The sequence below is a fragment of the Cherax quadricarinatus genome, chromosome 33 (genome assembly GCF_038502225.1).
Source record: "Cherax quadricarinatus isolate ZL_2023a chromosome 33, ASM3850222v1, whole genome shotgun sequence".
In the NCBI taxonomy this organism is placed as follows: Eukaryota; Metazoa; Arthropoda; class Malacostraca; order Decapoda; family Parastacidae; genus Cherax; species Cherax quadricarinatus.
In genome coordinates, this window is record NC_091324.1 from 31,452,666 (window position 1) to 31,461,829 (window position 9,164).

Sequence of the window (9,164 nt, forward strand, 5' to 3'; positions counted from 1 at the left end):
CCATATGCCATTCTGCAATTAGTGAGCCATTCTGGATGGTTCAGTCTCCACGGAAGTGGCACCCAGCATTGTCCAGATTCAAATTTTACATCTTTCAGGTATTGCTCCTGAGTAAAAGAATCATCTGGACTTTCTTCTTTTACATTTATTCCAATGCTGTCTAATTCCCACAATTTATGCACTGGCTCAACACCATCCTCTATGGAAGAATTATACTGGGGTACAACTTCGTGAGTAAGACACAGTTATGGTATTTGTAGTGTCCTCTGGTCATGAATTATTATTACGAGGAATCCTACCATACATTACATGGCCTCCTGCAGTCTTCAAAAGGGTGACACCTCATTTCTTTACCATACCCTTTACAAAGGAGGCATAATAGTCACTACCTATCAAAATATTTATTGGGCCTACAGAATCATCACCCAGAAGGTGCTAAATTTACATTATGTGAGAGTCTTTCTGTAGCTTTACTAAGCCCTACTGTAGATATTTTATCTGGAAGTCTATCTACAATTACTGCATTAACACGTTTTTTCTCATTACCCAACCTGACAGTTACATAAACAGTGTCATACAATTTAGCTCTTTTATCTGAGAGACAACCAGATAATTTTAAAGTTGTGGGATCTCCCATCTGTACTTTCATACCATCAAGACATTTACGTTTTATGAAGGAACGCTGGGATCCCTGGTCTAATAATGCAGTTACATTTTTTTATTTATGCCTTTTATCATCAATTTTCACCTGTAACACAGGTAAGGCTACTTCAGCAAAACCATCATTATTAACATTAGCAGCAATTTTTACATTAGCCACTGTTGTGTCAGGATTGTCAACATTATCATATAGACCTTTACACATGACTATATGGTGTCTTCCTTTGTGACATTGATAACAGTTGTTTAATTTGGCATAACAATCCTTTACATTGTGATTACCTAAACACCTGATACATCTGTCAAGTTCCTCCAATCTTTCAACTTTATCATTCCATGAATTGTATGCATTGCAATTCTTAGAAAAATGAGTACCCTTGCAGAAAATCAATCTCTCTTTTCTTTGACTGGTTTCTTATTAACTGGGCTACCCTTAGGAGGGTACTTATTCTTCTTACCTTGTAGAGAATCATTATTTCTGATTCCTGCTACTTCATATGCACCTATGCAACTCTTTTTAGAAAATGAATTTTGATTATTACTATTGGGATAATTTTTCCCTTGTGAAACTTGACAGATACCTCAGAGTTATGTGTTGCATCTTTAAAATGAGTTGGTTGGCTGGTCTGCAACTGAACAATTAATTCTTGTAGACCTAGTCTTATTTCCTCCAGACCAAAATAACCCTTGTGATATTTATTTGAGATCCATTCAAGTGTTTTACAGCTTAATTTATTCTGTACCATAGCACTCAATAACCAGTCTGATTCCTTCAGATTATATTTATCACTTAAAGTTTTGAGAGTGCTCTCCAGTTTAACTCTAAACTGCTGTAAACCTTTGTAAGTGTGATCTGGAGATTTTAAATTAACAAAGATATTCACTATATCCAACCTACTTTGTTCTGTATTACCATAAGTGACTTTCAACAAGTCAACTGCTTCCTTGTAACAGTCATCTACATTGGGAAAGGCTTGTATGAGTATCTCCTCTTACCTGTCCTTTGAGGTAAAATAATTTAGTTACACAGGATAGGTCACTCCTGTCATGCACAGCTGCTTTAAAAACTGACCAAAATTTCTCCCAATTTTCACCAGGATTAAATACAGGTAAACATAATTCTGGGAGTTTTGGCAAAGACATATCATTTGTTGGAGCAGACTGATTAACTACCTGGTTTACGCATTTTAATTTACTCAAGGCCTGACTTTTACGAGAATCTTTTCCTCTAATTCATAATACTGATTAATCATGAGATCTACTTCAGTCTCATCTACACAGATTACTAACAAATCTCCTTCATATTTGTTGTAATATAATTTGTATGAATCATATCTATTATCTAAATACAATGTTAAATCATCAGTATTCATAGTTTCTTGATTCGTTAATTCCAAGCACTTATAATATGCCTTGGTTACATGAACTTTTCTAGCCTGTATTGATGCTTTCTTTAATCTATATTCCATAATCTATATTCCGGCTAAAAGAGGTCAATATATCTGAAATGTGCAGGGAGACACTGGTCAGAGAAATAGCAAGCATCGAACTTAAGCTAAAAGAATCCTTTAGGAGTCAGGAATCGCGGGAAGAACTAAAAGCTATAAATGAAATCGAAAGAAACCCAAAGTATTTCTTCTCCTATGCCAAATCAAAATCGAGAACAACGCCCAGTATTGGGCCCCTACTTAAACAAGATGGGTCCTACACAGATGACAGCAAGGAAATGAGTGAGCTACTCAAGTCCCAATATGACTCAGTTTTTAGCAAGCCGCTAACCAGACTGAGAGTCGAAGATCAAAATGAATTTTTTATGAGAGAGCCACAAAATTTGATTAACACAAGCCTATTCGATGTTATCCTGACGCCAAATGACTTCGAACAGGCGATAAATGACATGCCCATGCACTCTGCCCCAGGGCCAGACTCATGGAACTCTGTGTTCATCAAGAACGAGCCTTTTCCATCCTATGGAGAGGGAGCATGGACACGGGGGTCGTCCCTCAGTTACTAAAAACAACAGACATAGCCCCACTCCACAAAGGGGGCAGTAAAGCAACAGCAAAGAACTACAGACCAATAGCACTAACATCCCATATCATAAAAATCTTTGAAAGGGTCCTAAGAAGCAAGATCACCACCCATCTAGAAACCCATCAGTTACACAACCCAGGGCAACATGGGTTTAGAACAGGTCGCTCCTGTCTGTCTCAACTACTGGATCACTACGACAAGGTCCTAAATGCACTAGAAGACAAAAAGAATGCAGATGTAATATATACAGACTTTGCAAAAGCCTTCGACAAGTGTGACCATGGCGTAATAGCGCACAAAATGCGCGCTAAAGGAATAACAGGAAAAGTCGGTCGATGGATCTATAATTTACTCACTAACAGAACACAGAGAGTAGTCGTCAACAGAGTAAAGTCCGAGGCAGCTACGGTGAAAAGCTCTGTTCCACAAGGCACAGTACTAGCTCCCATCTTGTTCCTCATCCTCATATCCGACATAGACAAGGATGTCAGCCACAGCACCGTGTCTTCCTTTGCAGATGACACCCGAATCTGCATGACAGTGTCTTCCATTGCAGACACTGCAAGGCTCCAGGCAGACATCAACCAAATCTTTCAGTGGGCTGCAGAAGATAAGATAAGATAAGATAAGATTTCGTTCGGATTTTTAACCCTGGAGGGTTAGCCACCCAGGATAACCCAAGAAAGTCAGTGCGTCATCGAGGACTGTCTAACTTATTTCCATTGGGGTCCTTAATCTTGTCCCCCAGGATGCGACCCACACCAGTCGACTAACACCCAGGTACCTATTTGCTGCTAGGTGAACAGGACAACAGGTGTAAGGAAACGTGTCGAAATGTTTCCACCCGCCGGGAATCGAACCCGGGCCCTCCGTGTGTGAAGCGGGAGCTTTTAGCCACCAGGCCACCGGGCCACAATATGAAAACAATATGAAGTTCAACGATGAGAAATTTCAATTACTCAGATATGGTAAACATGAGGAAATTAAATCTTCATCAGAGTACAAAACAAATTCTGGCCACAAAATAGAGCGAAACACCAACGTCAAAGACCTGGGAGTGATTATGTCGGAGGATCTCACCTTCAAGGACCATAACATTGTATCAATCACATCTGCTAGAAAAATGACAGGATGGATAATGAGAACCTTCAAAACTAGGGAGGCCAAGCCCATGATGACACTCTTCAGGTCACTTGTTCTATCTAGGCTGGAATATTGCTGCACTCTAACAGCACCTTTCAAGGCAGGTGAAATTGCCGACCTAGAAAATGTACAGAGAACTTTCACGGCGCGCATAACGGAGATAAAACACCTCAATTACTGGGAGCGCTTGAGGTTTCTAAACCTGTATTCCCTGGAACGCAGGAGGGAGAGATACATGATTATATACACCTGGAAAATCCTAGAGGGACTAGTACCGAACTTGCACACGAAAATCACTCACTACGAAAGCAAAAGACTTGGCAGACGATGCACCATCCCCCCAATGAAAAGCAGGGGTGTCACTAGCACGTTAAGAGACCATACAATAAGTGTCAGGGGCCCGAGACTGTTCAACTGCCTCCCAGCACACATAAGGGGGATGATTTTCTATTTTTTAGCTAACATACGTGTAAATTTTACCTTATTCCTTGTAATGACCCTCGTATTGTAGATAGTCTTAATGACCTTGGTGTAGCAGATAGTCTTTTTAGTATGATAATAAGATGTTATCTTCATTGTAGAATAATAAGAAAATATTATAACCTTTATACTATAATAATAAGGTAAAAGGACCCCAATGGAAATAAGTCACTCTGTCTGACTTTTTTGGGTTATCCTAGGTTCTCTACACATATGCTGCTATGTATGATAATTCTATGTAACTGTATTTGTGTATACCTGAATAAACTTACTTACTTACTTACTTACCAACAGACCCCTGGCAGTCTTCAAGCTGGCACTGGACAAGCACCTAAAATCAGTTCCTGATCAGCCGGGCTGTGGCTCGTTCGTTGGTTTGCGTGCAGCCAGCAGCAACAGCCTGGTTGATCAGGCGCTGATCCACCAGGAGGCCTGGTCACAGACCGGGCCGCGGGGGCGTTGACCCCCGAAACTCTCTCCAGGTAAACTCCAGGTAAATGTATTAAATTCAACTTTATTAATAAGACTGATTACAACTTACAACACTGATACAACTTACCTTTGAATAAATCCTAGCTACTTGAGCTTAGCAATTACATGTAAGAAAATAATATAAACTTCAAATGTACATTAATACAACAAACCTTTAGCCAGACTTGGCTTATCAAAATTATTATACAAATTAATATAAATCCTTGCCAGAATTTGGCATAGCAAATTAATATTATACACATTAATATAATAAGTTACGCTTGGCTTATCAATTATACATACACTGATATAAATCTTGGCCAGAATTGTGTTATCAAATTAATATTATACAAATACATTAATATAAATCCTAGCCACTTTGGCTTTGCAAAATTAATATATACATTAATATAATTAGCTACACTTGGCTTATCAATTACACATACACTTATACACATTAATATAATCTTTAGCCACACTTGACTTATCAAAATTAATATTGTAATTATTATAATCCACTACACATTAAGTAAATTTGTGAACTTAACATCCACCTCCTTCTGTTATTTCACATATAATTATTAAGTAATTAACTAATTAATGACTTCACTAATTACCTCCGGTTCAAGAAGGACCAACGGGCAAATTAAATGTGGGAAATTGCATTTATCTGAATGTATCATTATATACATAACAGTAAATGAACATAGATAATTATTATTTATCAGTTAGACAAGTAGGAATTTGGGACACCTAGGTCGCAAAAAATGTCCCCCTTCGATACCTACCACTGTCATATCCACAAGTTGCTCTGGACCTATTAATTAAGTGAATTATACATCTCCAGGAATACTGGTAAATATATAAATTTGTGGACTGCATATTAAAATTAAAAAAAGGATTATATATACACACATTTATGTAACAGAAGGAAAATATCTTAATATCACTCACCAATTTGACTGGAGATTAATGTCTATCATACTCAGAAAACCTCACTGTCTATCTATGAAAATAACACTGGCCAGGTTACTACATAAGACTTATCTGAGGTTCCTGGAGCTGTCTTGTCCAGCCATCTGATATCTCAGTTATGCAGGACTACACATCCAACAATTTCGCCTCCTATTTGAGAGGTGTCAGCCCAATTTTAACCTCTAGAGCACGAAAAATTCTTCCCATTATACACAACGTTTGTTACTCCGATTCAAACAAAATGGCAACTGTCCCTTCTCCCCAGGCTCACTTTCCCATTTTCTATGACATAAATGTTATTAAATACAGTATGGCCATCTATATACATATAAATACTGAATTTCTGGAAAATATATACAGTATTTTCCACAAAGTCATTAATTAGTTAATTAATAATTATATGTGAAATGACAGAAGGAGGTGGATGTTAAGTTCACAAATTTACTTAATGTGTAGTGAATTATAATTATTGCAATATTAATTTGGATAAGTCAAGTGTGCCTAAAGATTATATTAATGTGTATAAGTGTATGTGTAATTGATAAGCCAAGTGTAACTAATATTAATGTGTATAATATTAATTTTGCTATGCCAAATTCTGGCAAGGATTTATTAATTTTGATAAGCCAAGGCTGGCTAAAGGTTTGTATTAATGTACATTTAAAATTTATAATTTTCTTACATGTAATTGCTAAGCTCAGGTAGCTAGGATTTATTCAAAGGTAAGTTGTACTATTTACCTTTATAAAGTGCATAATTTAGTACATAATCAGTGTTATTAAGTTGAATTTAATACATTGCATCATGGCTGAAAATGAGGAAATTAATATAGAAGACAAACATATGGAATATAGAGCAAAGAAAGCATCACTGCAAGCTAGAAAGGGTCATGTAACCAAGGCACATAATAAATGTTTGGAATTAATGAATCAAGAAACTGTGAATACTGATGATTTAAAATTGTATTTAGATGCTTTAGGTAATAGATATGATTCATACAAATTATATTACAACAAATATGAAGGAGATTTGTTAGTAAACTGTGTAGATGAGACTGAAGTAGATCTCATGATTAATCAGTATTATGAATTAGAGGAAAATATTCTTTCTTGTAAAAGTCAGGCCTTGAATAAATTAAAATGTGTAAACCAGGCAGTTAATCAGTCTGCTCCAACAAATAATATGTCTTTGCCAAAACTCCCAGAATTGTGTTTGCCTGTATTTAATCCTGGAGAAAATTGGGAGGAATTTTGGTCAATTTTTAAAACAGCTGTGCATGACAGGAGTGACCTAGCCTGTGTAACTAAATTATTTGACCTCAAAGGACAGGTAAGAGGAGATACTCATACAAGCCTTTCCCAATGTAGATGACTCTTACAAGGAAGCAGTTGACTTGTTGGGTTATTTTGGTCTGGAGGAAATAAGACTAGGTCTACAAGAATTAATTGTTCAGTTGCAGACCAGCCAACTAACTCATTTTAAAGATGCAACACATAATAACTCTGAGGTATCTGTCAAGTTTCGCAAAGGGAGAAATTATCCCAATGTTAATAATCAAAATTCATTTCCTAAAAAGAGTTGCATAGATGCATATCAATTAGAAGGAATCAGAAATAATGATTCTCCACAAGGTAAGAAGAATAAGTACCCTCCCAAGAGTAGCCCAGTTAATAAGAAACCAGTCAAAGAAAAGAGAGATTGTCTTTTCTAAGAATTGCAATGCATACAATTCATGGAATGATAAAGTTGAAAGATTGGAGGAACTTGACAGATGCACCAGGTGTTTGGGTAATCACAATGTGAAGGATTATTATGCCAAATTAAACTTCTGTTATCAATGTCACAAAGGAAGACACCATATAGTCATGTGTAAAGGTCTATATGATAATAACGATAATGTTGACAATCCTGACACAACGGTGGCTAATGTAAAAATTGCTGCTAATGTTAATAATGATGGTTTTGCTGAAGTAGCCTTACCTGTGTTACAGGTAAAAATTGATGATAAAAGGCATAAATAAAAAAAAATGTAACTGCATTATTAGACCAAGGATCCCAGCGTTCCTTCATAAAACGTAAATGTCTTGATGGTATGAAAGTACAGATGGGAGATCCCACAACTTTAAAATTATCTGGTTTTCTCTCAGATAAAAGAGCTCAATTGTATGACACTGTTTATGTAACTGTCAGGTTGGGCAATGAGAAAAAACGTGTTAATGCAGTAATTGTAGATAGACTTCCAGATAAAATATCTACAGTAGGGCTTAGTAAAGCTACAGAAAGACTCTCACATAATGTAAATTTAGCACCTTCTGGTGTAAGTGATGATTCTGTAGGCCCAATAAATATTTTGATAGGTAGTGACTATTATGCCTCCTTTGTAAAGGGTATGGTAAAGAAATGAGGTGTCACCCTTTTGAAGACTGCAGGAGGCCATGTAATGTATGGTAGGATTCCTCGTAATAATAATTCATGACTAGAGGAAACTACAAATACCATAACTGTGTCTTACTCACGAAGTTGTACCCCAGTATAATTCTTCCATAGAGGATAGTGTTGAGCCAGTGCATAAATTGTGGGAATTAGACAGCATTGGAATAAATCTATATGAAGAAAGTCCAGATGATTCTTTTACTCAGGATCAATATCTGAGAGATGTTAAATTTGAATCTGGACAATACTGGGTACGACTTCCGTGGAGACTGAACCATCCAGAATTGCCCACTAATTACAGAATGGCATATGGACAATTAAAGGCTCAGCTCCGCGAACTAAGTAAGACACCAGAATTGTTAACTGCCTATAATGATATAATTACTGAACAATTAATTAATAAATTTATAGAAGAGGTACCTCCTGAGCAAGCCAAAATTTATGGCCACTATTTGCCCCATCACGGAGTGAAGAAGGATTCTAAGACCACTCCTTTGAGGATTGTGTTTAATTGTAGTGCCAGGAGTAACAAAAATGTACCTAGTTTAAATGACTGTTTGATGACAAGTCCGTCGTTGGCGGAAAAATTAGGAGATATCTTATTAAATTTCAGAGTGAAGCATTATGCCTTTACGGCTGACATAAGTAAAGCTTTCCTAAGAGTGGGTTTACAAGAGGCTCACCTGGATTGTACCCGCTTTTTATGGCCTGAGAATCCTAGTGACCCACTTAGGCCTCTGAAAACCTTTCGCTTTAGGAGCGCATTATTTGGTGCTACATCCAGTCCGTTCCTACTACAAGCAACGATAAATGCACACCTTAAACGTATGGGAAGTCCATTGAGTAAAGTAATGAACAAACAATTTTATGTGGACAATTTCCTGGGTGTGACGTCAACTGAAGAAGAACTGTTAATGACTTATGGAGAGGCTAATAAAATAATGCAAAGTGCAAATATGCCTCTGAGG